This window comes from Phasianus colchicus, chromosome 16 (assembly GCF_987193195.1).
Source record: "Phasianus colchicus chromosome 16, bPhaCol1.hap1.1, whole genome shotgun sequence".
NCBI classification, from domain to species: domain Eukaryota; kingdom Metazoa; phylum Chordata; class Aves; order Galliformes; family Phasianidae; genus Phasianus; species Phasianus colchicus.
The window spans coordinates 15,915,509-15,932,996 of NC_143451.1; the positions used below are offsets into that span (position 1 = coordinate 15,915,509).

Genomic DNA, 17,488 nt, shown 5'->3' on the forward strand with positions numbered 1-17,488 from the left:
AAGGTTTGTCTAGAAGATAAGCGATGTAAACTATCAGAGTTCTTCCCCAAGTTAAGTAGAAGGACTCCCAAAAGGAACTATGACAACAGAGTTCATGAAATAAAAATATTATCCAATTCTAATGCAGAAACAACATTTGATTCCCACATGTAACATCATGCTTGTCAGTAAGTGTGGAGGGTTTGGTCCTTCCAAGGGAGCCATTGCTTATAGCCTGAGTATTGGTCTGCTGGTGGGAGGTGGTGAGTGACTGATTGTTTTGGCATAGCTTTTTTCCTTCACTTCTTATGCTGTTTTTGTCTTGACCCATGAATTTTCTTGCTTTAGCACTCTGATTCTCTCCTCCATTCCACTGCAGAGAGATGAGCAAACCACAGAGTTTGTGCTTTGCTGCTGCAAGATTCAGCAGCCAGCAGCATTTCCACAAGGCCCTGGGAGGTATCACCTCTTTCCTCCGAATGTTTTTTTTTTTTAATGTTCCTCTTACAGCAGCAAGTGACTAGTTAGCTATTTTCTGTCTTCTTTTCATCTCTTCCCCTGATTTCTCCCTCCCAGTAGCCACCAGCCCTTGCTTCCCATTGCACTGCTTGCTGGAATTGTGCTTACCTAGTCTGCTGCAGGCAGTGCAGCAGGGGGAGCACAGTGGTCTGCACACTCAGGCACTCTTCACCGTGGCTGTTGCTAAAAGTTTGATTGTATTCTGCCTGTTGAGAATTTGCATTAATTTCTGCATTTAATTTCAGGTTGATACCCTAATACATTAACTTATAAAATTTAGCTTTTCCACAAAGAGACTGATTAGTAGTCTAATCTCTTGTCTTCCTTCCAGCCCCATTTGCAGAAACAATTTTAAAAGGTCTTTGATACGTGACTAATTATTTGCTCAGGAAAAGTGTTTGTATGACTAATAAAGATGTCTTTAGTTCTTTCTGGTGAGGAAATAAATGAAGAAATGGGTGCTTCAGGATTTCCTTTGCAGCTTTTCCCTGAAGATATTGTGTTTCTTTTTACTACCCCCTCAGGAATACTTGTTAGAGGGTAGGAATGCTAATTAAGGTCATTAACGTGATCTTTACAGTTGAATGACTATGTAAAGTAGGGGATGTTAGAATATTTTGCTGTTTTACTTACCGACTGCTTTGCTGAAAGTGGATAATGGAATTTCTGGAGAAATGCATCTTCTCATCAGTGCCTTACTTTGTCCTCTCCTCCTGTTATGTTCCCACTTAATAACATGTTTTTCTGTTTGAATGCTTATAAGTTACACTGCAACTTTCAGCATCTCCAGACCAATAACATGAATTAAAAATGTGACTATGAAAGCATTGTATTGAAGGAAAGTAATGAAATGAAGATGGAAAATGCCATAATAAATAATCTATTTTAATAAATGATAGTACACTGTAGAATTTCAATTACAGAAACACATACTTTGCACAAGTAATTACTAAAGAAATTACTGGAGAAGCACATTCATTCATTGAATTACAGGACATAAATTCTTCCTCTGATTGCCTCTTCCGTTGTGAGGAGAGCAATCACAGCAAATGCCAAGCTCTAATAACTCAGTCTTTTTAGGATTAGATTTTACTGTTAGATAGGGAATGTGGAAAGACTAATAATACATTGTTGCTTTGTGTGCACAAATGGAGCGAATGAAACTAGTTAAGTGCAAAGCAGGAGGTGTGATAGCTGGCAGATAACCTTGCCGTGCTTCGTCCCATGCACAGCTTTCAGTAGGTATTTGAATAGAATGGATCTTTAAGACATCTCAAAATGCATTATGTACGTGTACATAATAATTCTTGTGTGTATTTTATGTACAAGGAGTAATTATAACCTGTAGGAGGGGTGTGGAACTTAACTACAGTTTGCTAGGAATTTCATTTAAAAAGTTTTTGAGTTTTGGTGAATAAAGGGAAGAGCTGTAGCTGAAAATCAATCTAAGAGTAACGTGAATTTTAGGACATGCAGTAATGGCTTGGCTCTTGGATCCAGTTCCTTTGAAGTAAAAAGTATCTCTTGTGATTTGGAAAGTGCTGTTATCCCTGCTTGTGAGTGCTCATCTGCTGCGCGGGGCTGTGGGCCCTCCGGATGCCCGCCAGAGCTATCCAGCACATGAACTCCAACGTGCAGGTCTATTCCTACAGTAACGAAACAGCAAAGCCAAAGGAGACGTGTTGCACTGTTAACTGTGAGTGAAATGCCAGTTTCAGTGCATGAATTCTCTTTGATTTGGTGGGGGTGAGAACTGTTGGCCTTTGAGACTGCACTGGCCATGGTATTTAGCTGGCTACAGAAGGGATTGTGTGTGAACCAAGGGGGAGGAACACTGGATTCCAGAAAACCTTGAAAAACTGCAAAGATGATTCTTGTCTTCACAAGTTGCCAAAGCACAGCAGCATACAAACCCTACAGATACTGCTGAGATTGGAATTATATGTGCTAGTGAGTATGAAGAGATGCTTTTTTTTCCCAATAAATGTGAAACTACCAGACCTCTGTTTGAAGTCAAGAATTCTCCTTTGATAGGAATTCAAAATTTTGAATTATGCCATTGAGTTTTTTTGTCAAATTTGAGCAAAAAGGTTATTTCTCTGTGCAATCACTAATGAATCAAATTAGTAATGCTTAATTCATAGGAAAACTGCAACAATTACCCAGTAGTAAGTTAAAAGCAAAACAGAGCCATGAAGCTAATTAATATCATAGATAAATGTTTCTTAGTTCCTAGCCCTCTAGTCATGGTTTTTCTTCTGGCTCCCATCTTTTCTTTTTAGACCATGAATTTTTTTTTACCAGAAAGGGATTTCATTTCACTCAGTCTTGCAGAGCGTTTGCATGTTGGAGCCCTGCTTTCATACTTGTGGAATGCTGAAGAAAAGTAAGAAAAAAATACCAATAGCAGGCTACGAGGAAAACTTCTGCAGTTTAAACACTGCAATATCACATGCACAAAGTAAACACACACACAAAAAAGTGCTTGTTCACTTTTTACTTAGGCGATGAGTGAACCGGCATCCTGATTGTACCCCAGATGAGCCTATTGATTTAATGGGTGTGTTTGTTTGCACCTTTGGTGAGAAAGGTTGTTTGATAAACTTTTAAAATAATTGACTAACAGTTCTCAAATCTGTGTTCTGAAAACCAATTTCTTTGTACCCCAATGAAAGGGCCTTTCATTTCATTGTGCTCTTAAACATCTGTCTCTGCCTTGATGTCTGTATGGATTGAGTTATATTCTTACTGTGCTGTCGGTACAAGAGTATTCTTCTAGAGTAAGAGACTGCAACGCTCCGTGTTGTAAATACAAGAACGTTATTCTAGAAGCTGGTTCTATTTTCATCCTAATGACGCCAGCTTAGCACACGTTCCTATTACAGTATTACTGTAGACATTTTTTTTCATAAGTAAAGGAAGATCTGAGTTCTTTGAATTTTTTGCTACAACACTAATTGATAAAGGCTTCATTGGCCTCTGCACAAAGAAAAACATCTGTAAGAATACAGATTATTCCTCTTGCCTAGTGTTGCTATAGGCTTTTGATGAACCTTTTACAGATAAAATGAGACATTCTTTTGCCTGTTTTCCTGTTATTTTCTCTTGATAATGATGCAATTATTTATCACCTTATCTTCCTGAAACAATAAATATGGTATGAGTAAAAATATAATCCACAATATATTTAGAGTATTATTTCAAAATAAGACATAGAGGAACAAAGCCTGTTCTGTTACCACCTGACTGACTTTTACTAAAGCCATTTCAGATTTCATGAGATGTTTGAATAAGAACATTGCACAAATATTTGTGCTTCCCAAATTACAGTTACATAGGTATTTGCTTGAAGATATAATTTTTCCATAATAATGTCATGAGGTGCCATTGTAAATATCCTCTAATAGATAACACGGGATGTTTAAACATCTTAAAAAACAGACAAAGTGGAATGAAGTCTGCAAAGCCTGCATATAATTCTGTTCTAGATTACAATCTGACAGCAAGCTGTGGGGTGCGGTGATGTATCCAGAGAGGCATAGACAGGCTTGAGCAGTGGCCCAAGTGAATCTCATGAGGTTCAACAAATCCAAATGCAAGATCTTGCACCTGGGTCAAGGCAACCCCCACTGCTAATACAAGCTGGGGGATGAAAGGATTGAGTGTAGCCCTGCTGTAACAGACCTAGGGGTAATGGTGGATGGTAAGCTGGACATGAGCCAGCAATGTGCCCTTGCAGCCCAGAAAGCCAAGTATCCTGAGCTGCATCAAAAGCAGTGTGGCCAGCAGGGCGAGGAAGGTGATCCTACCCCTTTATTCTGTGCAGGTGAGGCTTCACTTAAAGTAAAGATATGGAGTCCTTAATACAGGAGAGACATGGAGCTGTTGGAGCGTGTCCATAGAAGGGCCACAAAAATGATGCCAGGGATGGAACACCTCTCCTATAAGGACAGGCTGAGAGAGCTGGGGCTGTTCAGCCTGGAGAAGAGAAGGCTGCAAAGTGACCTGAGAGAGGCCTTTCAGTATCTAACGGGGATCATCTTTGAGGTCCCTTCCCAAGCCATTCTATTATTCTGTTGTATCATCTCTACCTTCTTGTATGGCTGGTTTTGCTTTCTGCAGAATTACTGAATAATCCCTGCTTGCATCCATTCTTAATGGCCAGTATTCAAAGTGCAAAATTGTCAGCCAGATTAATAAGATGCATAGATCTTGTGATATGTTACCATCTTCCATTTAAATAAGTTGCTTTTTGGAGTTTGCCTAAGAAGTATAAAAAGCCAGGAGATTTTTGTGACAATATGATAACAGTAATTAAATTTTGCATTAATTGCAATCCAGTAGCAATGCTAAGTACTAATATAAAAATGTATTATCAGTGAACATACTTTACTTTTGCCACCAGTAAATCTAGATATTCAGAAAAAGAATTCTCCCATACCTGCTTTGACCAGAAACAGGTGATTTTCAGTATCAGTCTGTGTCTATCAAACACATCATTTACCTTGTGTCTGGAAAGACTTGTAAGTTTTGCCTTTTTGGAACAAATGGGAATGATTTGTGACTCCAGACTTGAAAAGTATATGCAGTTCTCAGCTGTGCTTACTCAAATTGATATTAATGGGATAGAGTGGATATTAATGGGGTAGGGCAAAGTCAGCCTTACTCAGCATAAATGCGTAGTGCATTATAATGGATCAGACTGAAAAAGGGCTCTGGCCTTCTCAGACTGGAATACAAAGCACTTCAACCTTGAATAATATTATTTTTCTACCGGATGTTGAATTTCATCATAACTTCTTGTTTTGAAGCATTTAATCTACTTCCAATTTTCAGTGTAGGCTGATGTGGATGTTACAGAAGTCTTTACACTTATGTGTATAGCTCCCTTGTTATCCACAAGAGAGGCTGATCTCTGCAGCTGTGCAAGGCGGATGTTCAGAGATGGTATAAAATGGACACACTGAACCTAGTGAGGTTTTGATCTTGAGATATTATCTGTCATCCTGTGTACTGGCTGCAGAGGTTAACAACCAAGTCTGGTAGGCAGATTTGACACCTAGTTTTGTGTTGAATCACTGCTACTCAGGAAGTAGCTTTGGTTCTTATTTATTCCTGCAAATATGAATAGAGTTCACTCATTTAAAAACAGGCTGGTTGGGAGTAAATACTGTAAAGGACAAAGGGTCGTTCATGTTTGATTTTCCTCATCCGATCCTTTCCCACCTCCTCTAGAATATGGGCTTCTTTTCTGTGATATCAGTTAAACCAGTTACAACGCTGTGAAGCCCTACATATTCTACTTGTAACCATAGATTGAAATGGGAAATTTCAAGTCCAATTTTCCTTGCTTTGAATACTGAGGAAAATGAGAGAGAACTGCTGCTTTTATTTAGCTGTTTGCTTGTTTGTTTTGCAGAAAGGAAATCTCTCGTCTTGGCAAAATTTCCGACTTCCAGAAGTATGCGTCCATTAGAGAACAGAGGGTGATTCCTGCCATGCACACTGGTATGTTGCACTGTTTTAGTTCCTGTTCAGCTGTCTGGCACTATAGAGATGGTATCTATCACACTGAAGCCTGCAATAATAGAACAAGCCAGCAAACTGTTGGTGATGCCTTTTAGTTCTTAGAACAAATTTGAAGATAAAATCTTGAAAAAAACTATTTTTGTCAATGGCATATTTTCATAGCAGAAAACCGAAATGTAAAACTAATAATTGAAAACCAAACACGTGTTTGCTCACACACTCACTCTCTCATATGAAGTGTTGGATTTCAGGACGAGAGTTTCCAGTTATGATTCTGACCCTTCTACATTTGGTTACTCCTAGATCACGTTGGCACCAACTACTAAAATGGACCTGAGCTTTAGGGAACAAAGTTAATTCCAAACCTTAATCTCTGTGGCAGAAATTGAATGCAAACATGGTTTAATTTACTCCATTAAAGCGTGGTACAATCACTAACAAATATCTGCTCCAAATATCTGCTTGAAAAGCTGTGCTGGGGAATTCAATGCCTGCCCAGTTTCATGACAGCACACTGACCCCAGAACACACTGACTCCATCCGCACTGTGCAGTTGGGAGCTGGCATGGGCTAGCTAAGTGGGGAGGAGGAGAGCTGGAACAGTTGAGTATATGAAATTTGTTTTGAAAGATCAGCTGTTTGGGCCTCCTGTTCAATTGGTTTCGTGTGCCAGGCATCCTCTTGAATTTTTTTTTTAGCTTTTAAGAGCATCTGAAAGGCTTGTAATAGTTTCAGATTTTTCCTGTATCTGTAAAAGTCCATTGTCACAATGTCAAAGGTTGTAGAGTCTGAAGGACATGGGAGAAAAACAGAAAGCTAAATAACAATGAAATGTAGAAGAAAAAGTATCATATGGTCCTCTGAGGACATTTTGTAAAAAGGCAAAATCCAGGAAAATGAGCCTGGGGAGGAAGAGGCTGTGTATTTTACAGGACTGTTTTAGATGGCACCTCTGGTTTAATCTTAAATAAGCCTTTGCTTTCCATTCAGACTGCATCCTCTACAAAGCCCTTTGTGTTGAGTACTATCTACTCTGTAGATTAAGAAGGTAAGTATATTTTTCTGACTGCTTTGTGCCTGTGCTTTTGTGGGAACAGCAAGTGGACTCTAATGAAGATGCACGGATTGACAATTGATCAAGAACCTCACTGGTGACTTGATTACTGAAATGGAAGATGATAATAGCTGATTTCAAGTCTCCTGCTGGAGAGCTAGTCAAATTGGTCCTATAATGAAATAAGTATTTGAAAGAAAATGATAATCAAAACCCTAAGCAGTTATAATTAGATCTTTTGAAGTGTTGTGCTAATTCAAAACGTTTTTGACAAAAACATAACAGGTTTTCTATATGCTTGAATACGTGTGTGTACATTCAGGTGACGTTGTCACCTGAAGGGGCTTAGTGGTAGAGAACTGTGGAAGGATTAGAAAGTTAGAGTATTGGTTATCAAGGAAAAAAGGCCCTTGGCCAAACCTTTGTTAACTGTACAGCAGTATCTGCAGTTGCTTTGGGGTTGGAATGGTAATAAGGGAAGAGATGTACCAAGGTGCTGGAAGCAGGGGTGAGAGCTGTGTGAGGGAGCCCAGGACTGAACATCGTGTGGATGTTTTCTTCTTTTCTGCTTGAGTTAAGTACCTGTGTAAGGTGAGAACTGTTGTAAATAGACACAAAACTATTGCTGATGTCTAATCTGTAAAATCCTAAAGCCCTTTATAGAAATTGGAAGGATTAAACTAATTATTTGCTACTTTATGTGGAAAGTTCCTCTGTAAAAGCAAAATAATCGCTAAACAAATTCCCTCTGTAGGAAGTTCTGCTTGGATAATGCCTATCTCACATTGCTGCCATTGCAAGGGGTGTGAGAAAGCAGATGGTACTGTGGTGTGATGTACCATACAATTCAGAGTTTCAGATGATGTAGAAGTGACCTGTAGACATCAAGTTGCATTGCTGCAGTTTTAAGTAATGTGGTACTGTATAGAAAAATTATTGATCAGTAGAATAATCTAATTGAAATTAAAGGCATTTACAAAAAACTAAGTGCAATTAGACTTGTCATCTGAACTACCTGCATGCAAGATTTTCCTCAAGAACAATGATTCGTTTGAATGAGGAATGCATGCTTCTCATGAATTTAAATTCATTTCGGCATCAGAAGTCTATTGCATGAGATTATGATGGGAAGCTATAAGGTAAAGCCCCCTGACTGGAGGGTAAAAGAAAAGAAAACAGTCTGACAGCAGAAAAAAGAATATTTTTAAAAGACATATGTGGTATACAGGGAAAGAAAAATGAACAGCCTTCCATAAGAATGGGAAATAATCTCTATTTATTTCAAGAACGAAATTTATTCTTCTTTGAAGTGTATGGGATGGTCTGCCAAACAAATTATTTGGTAACAACACCCCATTATGAAAGCACCATAACTCTTTGCAGAAGTAATAGCTTTTATCATTATCATTGATTCAGGAAATTGGAATAAATATTTTTGCATATTAGCACATTATGTTGATGAATTTGGAAATGGCTCAAAGCTATTTACTATTTCATGCCCAAAATGACATTGTTCTGTCTGCTCAAGAAAAGAATTTAATTAATCTTTGATGGCTGAGAAGCAGGCAGGAAAAACAGCATTATTTTCAGAGCTCAGAACAAATAAGCCAAAGTCACAAGGCTGAATAAATGAAGAAATTCTGCCAGTGTGTGTAATCTATAGCATATGTCTGTAGATTAATGTACATACATGTAAGTAGGTGTATATACATATCTAAAGTTGGAAGGTTCAGGACATCCCCAAGGAAAGGGATCTGGGTGTTTAGAAGAGTTATTTTAGAATAGGCTTTCCTAGCTGCCACCTACTTATGGAAAGAAAATGTTTGCACTTCCTTTTGTAAAATTTACTTTATTGCTTCTCTTATTCATGTTATCCATAAATCTGTATTTAAGTTTTTATATTACAGTACTGACTTAGGTCCAACTCCTGCTATTCAGGTGTGTATCAAGAGTCACTAAGTACCTTCTGCATCTCTAATAAAAGTAAAAATAAAGCTTCTGGAGGAGGGCAAGTCTGTCTTTTAAATATTGTGAAGCTGTGCTTTGAATGTTTTCTTAGGCTGCAATATCATGTGTGCATACCTCTATGTGTTTGCTCAAATGTGCAGTTGAGTGTTCTGTATTCCATGGTTAAAAAAAAAAAGAAACTTTCACTGCTACTGCAGGATATATATATATATATATTATCTATATATGTGTGTATATATATATATTCTTTTTTTTTTTCCCCCTCATGGCATGATATGCAGTTCTTCAGAGTTATTTGAAAGACCAGTAATCAAACCAAAATACACCTGTGATTCCATTCAAGGTACTCATAAATTTTACCAGAGCTAATTTTAAAATGATGAAAAACAAAACACAGAAGATAAGACAGCTTAAATATAAACAGGGTGAGACTGTGATTCTGGAATCCTCTAGTCACGTGGATAAAGTGGCACTTCCCTTGATGTGCTTATGGCTGATGTGTGAAGCTTAGTAATCACCAGGAATTTCCACATCCAGTGGGACCACTGTTTGTGTAGTGACAAAGATGATGCAAATATAAACTATTCCAATTCTGCTATGCTTCTTAGAATGACAGAAGTCACTTTCCTGGATAGAAATGAGTGCTGAGTAAAAGCAGGAGCTGCAGAGGCAGAAGACAATGCAACTGCCTTTTTTTTACAGAGGACAGACAAGTTAAACTACAGGTGGTTGTGATCCCCCAGCTGTGAGGACTGGGGAATAGGATCTCCAGCAATGGGATTGTTACTATGTCCAGTTCCATAAGGGTTTGCTATAAAGGCTTATGTTGTGATGCATCTCTAGCGTATACCAACAGGTAAACTCTGTACGTGCTCTTGTTACCTACTGGAGGATGACTGGCGACTATCAGTTCGAAATTAATCATTTGTCAGAACAGTTTGTTAAAGTGTGCAAAAGCTGTTGCTATTCTGCCTTATAAATCTCAGCAATGTTGAAGGTGTGTACAGATGTAGTTTCTTATGTAGTTGCTTATTAGCAATAACAACAATGTTTCAGCGTAGCATGATATAAATCAGTGTAGCACTATATAAATCAGTGTGAGCACTAGGATTTCCAGGTAGGTAGAGACAGCCCACTCCACACATGATGCTTTCACATACAAATGCAAGTGTCTGGGAGTGAGGCTGTGTGGGAAGAAATGTGGAAGGACGTAAGCCTCATAGAATCACGAAGTGATGAATGTTTGTAGTTAGTACTTCACAGCACGTTGCTGCCAGTGATACAGTAGTTCAATATTTGAAAAAATGTTCATGAACCACTCTTAAAGATTAAGTCAGTGTTTCCTGGTTTTATTTGAAAAAGCGTGTATTTTTCTCTGCTTGAGTTAAGTCACTAGAAAATCTACCACTTGTTTAATCAGCCAAATAAGAGTGGGTGTAAGGGAGAATTTATTAGAACCTTGGAAACTCCTCCCTGCCTTTTTTTGGGAAAGTAGGGGGAGAGGGAGTGGGGTGAGGGAGGAAGTAAAATAAGACCCACAACTTCGGAAATCAACTAGAGTTTCAGCCTTTTTGCTAGGGTGAAATTATTGTCTCACCACTCTGACCTACAGTACCTGTACTGTGAAAGCACAGAAAGACCAGTGTGCATCTCTAGGTGAATGACAATGGAAAATCAAACGTTTTTTGACTTTGTTTTTCAGAAGCAACATCAGGGAGGATACAGATACCAACTTAATCTTATTTCCTGAAGATTGTCATCTCCAAAATGTTATTAGTCTCCTGACTTACAAACACAAAGCCTTATGTTTGTTTTCTGTCATTAACTGACTTTCACACAGTAATGACCTAAATTCCAGCTAATGTAATTCCACATAAACAGTTGGAACCCCAAATGAAATATTATGCTCTTAATGTCTAAGTGAATTATACCACTATTTAATCACCTAATTTAAAATTAATTATAAAATTCGTATAAATAATAATGCACAACAGCTGGTTTATTACTGCTGGAAAATGGTTGATACATAAAATTCCTTCAGCTTGATATAAGGTTTATAGGTAACCATTAGATGTTTGCTGAAGAACTGACAACGCATGCATTACTATTCCAATAATAATGACATGCTACACTTTTATGTCACAGGCAGTGTAGGTTTTAACCCCTTCTGAGATGACAAAGGTATAAGTTCAGACACAACAAATCTGTAGATTTCATGTAACTTTGTATGTACGTTTGCACCTTTCAAATTTAACTCGATATACATGTGGAGACAAATGTCACTGCTAACACAGTGGGAAGGAATGAAAGAGAGTATGCTTAGCGTTTTCATTTTTTCACTTTCTGAGGAGAAGATAGAAAAAGGAGATGGGAAAATGATTTAAATTCAAGAAAAAGAATAAATCTGCAACTTTTCAAATGGGGAAAGTTTCAGGATGATATTCAAGGTAAAGGATTCAAGAGAATGTATAAATTATTAAGTATTTGGTTGGAGAACTCACAGATGTCCTTCAGGTTGTGTCATACCCTAGAATTCATTATAAAAGCTGCCAGTTGGTCAATATTTTACAGATGCTTTGTACAGCTGGAGCAAGGATCACTTGAGGAGCTTTCACTGAAAGAGAAAGAAAAGGCTATAGATATGAAGAAGAATTTAAAAAAAAAATTTTTTTAAAAAAGTAAAAAAGAAAATGAGGAATAATATCCTTTCCTACTTTAAAAAAAATCTGGAGAGGAAAAAAAAAAAAAGGGCAGAAAAAACATTTGAAGTGTTCAAAATTTTTTTGTTTTCATGCAAAATTAGTGTTGAAAATACCCACCTTCTTGAAATTTAGTAATTAGTCCCTGATTTATTTCAAGTGAGTAGAATGTATTGCAAAGCTACAAAGGGGAATTCTTTTTTTTGTGGTGACTCTTGAGTCTAGAAGTATTAAATAGTATCTGGTGTAGTTGATAATGAAATTAAATAAGTAGTACAAATGTTGCAGTCACTTGCCAGAAGACAGACACAGTAGAAAAATGGGAGCTGATCTCATAGGAGTTTCTGGAGTTTCATAGGAGTCTAAATGCAACCCACAGAACTAGGAGTCTTCAGCAATACACTCAGTGCCACCATTTGTTGAGTGGCAGTGCATCTTTGCTTGTCAGTGGGTATCTTGTTCCTCAGTTGGACACAGAAAAGGTAATGCTGCCTGAGAAGCAGGTCACATTCCCAGCACATTGATGGGTTCCTGCTGCGTCCTGTTGACTTTGGTGCAACTCAGTGCATCCCCAGTTCCAGGGGCACTGACTGCATTGTGAAATGCACTCCTCCTCCTTGGCTGTCTCAGCAAGGCTGAGATATGCTGCAGTGCTGAGGAACTCGATCCCTATCTGCGTACTCAGTTTTCTTCCAAGGGAAACCAGGATCTGAGAACAGAGGTTGTGTTGCAAGGTCTTAAAACAATTTGAATGCAGGATGGGAAGGAGGTAAAGCAGGAAGCCAGGGCTTTTCAATTAGGAGGCAGGCTCCGTTAGGCCTCTGGTAAGGCTTGGATACTGCATTGTTTTGTCCCACCTGGCAAAAACAGATTTCTATATGTTGGCATTCTTTCTTCCTCATTCTGTAGACAGATACGTCCACAACATAGACCTCTGTTTCATGTTAATGAAAATTTCTCTCATTTCCATTGTAGGAGACATTTCTTTTTAATCTCAGGCATTTGACACTGTTTGTTTTTTGTTGCAGCAGTTAGTTTTAGTGATAGTAGCTCGCAGTATAACGGAGCAAATCCTGAAGGTGAGCATGCGGTGCTTTATTCAAAAGTAGTTCTCTGCCAAAAGTTAAACTTCTGAAAGATTTGCAGTATGTTTTGACAGTGTTATTGCAGAAGATATGTCTAAAATCCAATATATTTAAGGGTATCTGAAACTACAAATGCATTTTTTTATTTCAGTTCAGAAGGCAGGGTAGACTGACTATATTTAGAAGTGTTATTATAAAGAAGATATACACCCACCCTACAGCACTTAGATAACCCAATCTTTCTGTCAGTGTACCTTTCTGTTGCTTTTATTTTTGTGTTTTTGCAGTTGTAACTGGAAGGGTACATGTTGGATTATGTTGCTGAAAGCAGAGTTAACTCATGCCCAACAGGCAAACATCAAGCCTGGAAATCATGAGAAATGCATTGAAATGCTGGAGGTTGATAGACCTTGTGATATCCACATGCCATTTGCCCATCCTTTTACAAGATTCAGTTTTATTCAAAGGCCTGTTTTGAAATGCTGGTACAGGCTTAAAGGGAACATTAGGGCCTGATCTTTAAAAATTACACGTTGCCCTGTTTAGTTCTGGCTTCAGTTGTTTTCTAGTCTCACAAGTGCTACATGATAGCAAGACATTAATTTGCAGGAACAAATTCTATTCATGTCCCTTCAACCTTGATTATCGTAGCATCTTAGCATCTTCTGGCAATACATCAAACAGTATAGTTTGTTACCTTACGCTTACATCTCTTAATCTCTCTAGAGGAAGAATTGCATCCGAAGTTGCATTTAGGATTTAAAGATAGAGTCAGCTCTCCATAGTTCCCCTGGGACAAGAATAATTTGCTTTTCCACCTGAGGTTACTGGTCCTATGCTTTGTACTTTGATCAAACTTCAGGTGAAAGATTTGAGAAAGAGGATTCTCTTGCTCTAGATGAGAACGCTCCTCTGTTGAGAGTGCAATTGGTTGCAGTATAGGAAAACTTCCAATTCAAATCCAGACAGCCTTTGTGCTCTTGCTCTAATGGCATAAATTCTTTGCTTTGCTTTGATTTGTTGTCTGTCTTTTGTAACTTGTTGCCTTATTTAGAGCCTTATACGTGCTTGCTAATGTAGATCGGAGTACAAAGGACATAGGAGAGTGAGACAAGTGGTGACATAAATCTGTCTGACGAAACTTTTGCTCTTAAGCTCTTCAAAAAAAGTCACGATATTTTCCTGTGCATCACAGTTTTAACTGTGACTTGAAATTTACTAAGAGATAGAAAGAAAACAAACGGTCACATCTAAAACAGACTGCTGCACTCACTTAAAAACAATGTATGGTGGTAAAGATTAACTTCAGTCATAACTTCCTGCTGAAGTCAAACATTCAAGACTTGATTTTCAAAAGAGGTTGTGTTTGGTGCTTTCAAAAATGGCTGAAATTGGAAATGATTTCTGCCACCAGTAGCTGCGTACTTCCAGCAAAGCTTGAGGAAGACTGATTATGTTTCAGGGGCCACTGCTGAGATCTCAGGGTGAGCTTATTCTAAAATAGCACTCTAATTCCTGCCCCGTCTTTTCCCCATAAGTCTTCACTGAATAGTTTCTTTTGTGCAACTTGAAGAACAAAGTCTGGTTGGTTCTGTTAAAGCCTTTGAGAAATTAGAATATCTTTCATAAAATGAGAATGCCTGAAGAGGAGTAGTTTCTGATGATGTGTTTTTAGTAGTCACACAAGTTATCAGTCTCTGCATTTGCAAATCTTGAGAAACCGATATTTACATTTGAAATTGCAAGCTTTTAATATCAGTATTCCCATAAATCAGTGAGCCACAATTGGGGAAGTTCAGTTTATCACTGAATCAACTTAAGATGTCTCAGGACAGTGCAATAAAATGAAATGCTTAAACTGGAATGAAAGCATCTTGAAAAGATTATTTTAATTGTAAAGAGAAGTGTATTTTGTGGTCTGCACAAAGTCCAAAAAAACTTTTGAAGAAAAGCCTAAATTCCTGAATATTATTTTTCATTTTATTCTGCCATTAGAGAGGAGGAGGTGTCTAGCTTGTAGGTCGCAGAAGTCCTGTTTTTCTTTTTAGTTTAGATGATGAATTTATCTTTACTGCTCAGAAATTCAGGTCTGAAATGGTATTTCTGTGCATCAAACAACCCCTTTTGTTTGTGATATAACAAAATACATCCTTCTATTTTCATGACTTAAAGGTAAGAATAAATATAAACCCAGTCATTAGAACTACAGATCTCTCCTTAATTGAAAATGGAAAGAAAAAAAAATGAACCAAAGACATACGAGTAATGTCATGGATGTTTTATGCTTTTTTATGCCTAGTGTTTACTTTTCAGGCTACTGCATTTAAGCACCTATGTGTTAATGTTATGGCTAAGGGACAGGTCATCATGCTGTTTGCTATTAAAATGCTCTGCCCTTTTAATGGTGAATTCCAAAATCAGGAAATGTTTGAATTAGCTTCTGAATATCACAGTCTCCAGATATTCCTGGAAACAAAATGTAATGTAATGAGTTTCCAATGGAGTATGGCTCCTAAGGAATAGAGCAAGAAAAAAGGCCAACAAAGTAAGTCCAATTATTTAAATAATTTCTAGCCTTCTTGCTACTCTGGGCTTGTGTTACTTAGAAAAGCTGTTTGGGCAGATGATGTTACAATAATCTGTCATTTGTTAAGTTCTTCTATTATTTAGAATTTGATTTCATGGTTAATTTGAGAAACTTCTGAGTAGCAGGGTGATTTAGCAGCGTTCTGAGAAGAGCTGTGTATTATCTTTAGTAGCTGCTGTCTTGGACAAGTTTACTCAGTAAATAAGAAATAGTAAGAAATGGGATGGCTTTGTAACGATTAATAGGTCTGTATAATTCAAAACCTGTTTTGGTTAATAAAATTAAGATGTGTTCTATGAATGTTGTTTGAAATATATAGCTTGAATTATATAGCTTTCTTTAGGAAGGGGGGAGAAAAAAACACAAACGAAACACAAAACCTGCAAGCAAACAGGCAAGAGAAGGAAGAGGAAAGAAAAAAAAACAAAAAACAGACAAAATGATCATTACATTCAATTACGTTATCTATTCCTTTCATTTTTTGTAAATTATTTCTCTGTTCATAAGTATATAAAAACATATAAATTATTTAGAAGATAATGTGGATGTTAGGACACTTCATTTGAAAGCAGCATTCCCTCTTTATTGTCATGTGTTTATCAGTTTTATTCCCTGAAGCCATATAAGCCCACGTTTAATAATGACAAGAAATGGCTCCGCTAAGTTTTCTAGAGCACACAACAGCTTTGTGCTGTGGGATTAGAGTGCTTTGTGAGCTGACAGCACAACTGTGCTGTGCCCATCAAGGATTCAGAGGGAAGTCATGCTTGAAAGGAGGAAACGTGTTTAGTGTGTTGAGAAATGATGCTGAGTACTCAGATGCGTTGATTGCCTGGCATTGTTTATCCCTGCATGGCTAGAATGAAAAATCACGCGTTTCTTCATCTCTGCTATTCTTGGGTAATGCAAGATATGGGCATGCAGATATGAGCACTCCAAATGCTGGGAATGAAACCCAAAGCACCTATATTCATAACCAGATTCTTGTGCTCTTGAAATTAGTATTTATAGTGCTAATAACAAGCTCCCATCATGTTACGCTGCCTAAGAGAGCTAGCACAGAGGCTGTTCTATTTTGTGCTCTCATTATAAGAATAGACCATGACGAAACATCTTTGTCGCTAGAAGAGTATTCTGGGATGTGATCAGTTTTTTCTCAGAGACACAATGTTTTAATAGCATTAGTTCTTTTGTAGTTATAGTACTTTATAATGTGATAGAATGACCGCAAGGGAGGGGAAGATTTATACTATTGAGATTATGTCCTTTACTGAAAATTCTAATTTCCCAAATGCAAGCTGAAGAAAAAAATTTGCTCACGTTAATAGTGTCTGGATATTGTGATGTAGGGTAGGTGGCACGTTTCTTAATAAAGCAATCACTGAATCTGTGAGAGTCTCTGTACTGTAGACATTCCTTTAGTTAACAACACAAACGTTACAGAGGTCCACAACTATTGGTATAGGTGGGTGGTTGGACTGGATGATCTCGTAGGTCTTCTCCAACTTTGGTGTTTCTGTGATTCTGTGAACTATAGAATAGCTGTGAAAAACACAATAGGGCAGGAAATCACTGGTTAAAGTCCACTCGTATTAAATTGATATATTAGAGGGGTAGATTTTTGTGTTGTAAAAGATGAAGTTCTGAAGACTTTAGAGTGTAGGAAGGCAAGCCAGGCATTGTGAGCTCCTGACTTTACTCTTAGTCTGATGTAAGCTCCTAGAACTTTTTTCTTTACAGAAAATAATAGAAATTGGAATGTGGATAGATCAGGTGATCATCTGTTATTATTTATGAGAAGAAAACTGAGAAATAATTTAGTCAGTCTGGATTTCATGAGGACAGTGCTGAATAGAAAATTAATTCAGGTGCAGAACTAATGATCTGTGCACATCTCTGCGATAACTTTGAGGTCAGTAGAAACGAGTAAACAATATGTAATGATGGTTTGTAGTGAAGGATGGAGTACTGAAATAATGCATTTAGAAGTCTCAATAAACTTTTCTTGTGATCTTGGCCTAACAAGTACAGATGTGCTAATTAATTTGCTTGTAACTCAGATTCGAAG

General features: G+C 37.6%; 1 protein-coding gene across 16 annotated transcripts in view; it reads left to right on the forward strand.

Moving 5' to 3' along the window:
• LOC116237657 (uncharacterized) overlaps positions 1–17,488 on the forward strand; it is a 308,029-nt gene that overhangs the window by 77,811 nt on the left and 212,730 nt on the right. For all 16 annotated transcript variants that reach the window (XR_016471550.1, XR_016471549.1, XR_016471551.1 and 13 more), the window contains one exon: positions 5,918–6,006. The gene's annotated coding sequence lies outside the window, so the exon portion shown is untranslated. The remainder of the gene's footprint in view (positions 1–5,917; positions 6,007–17,488) is intronic.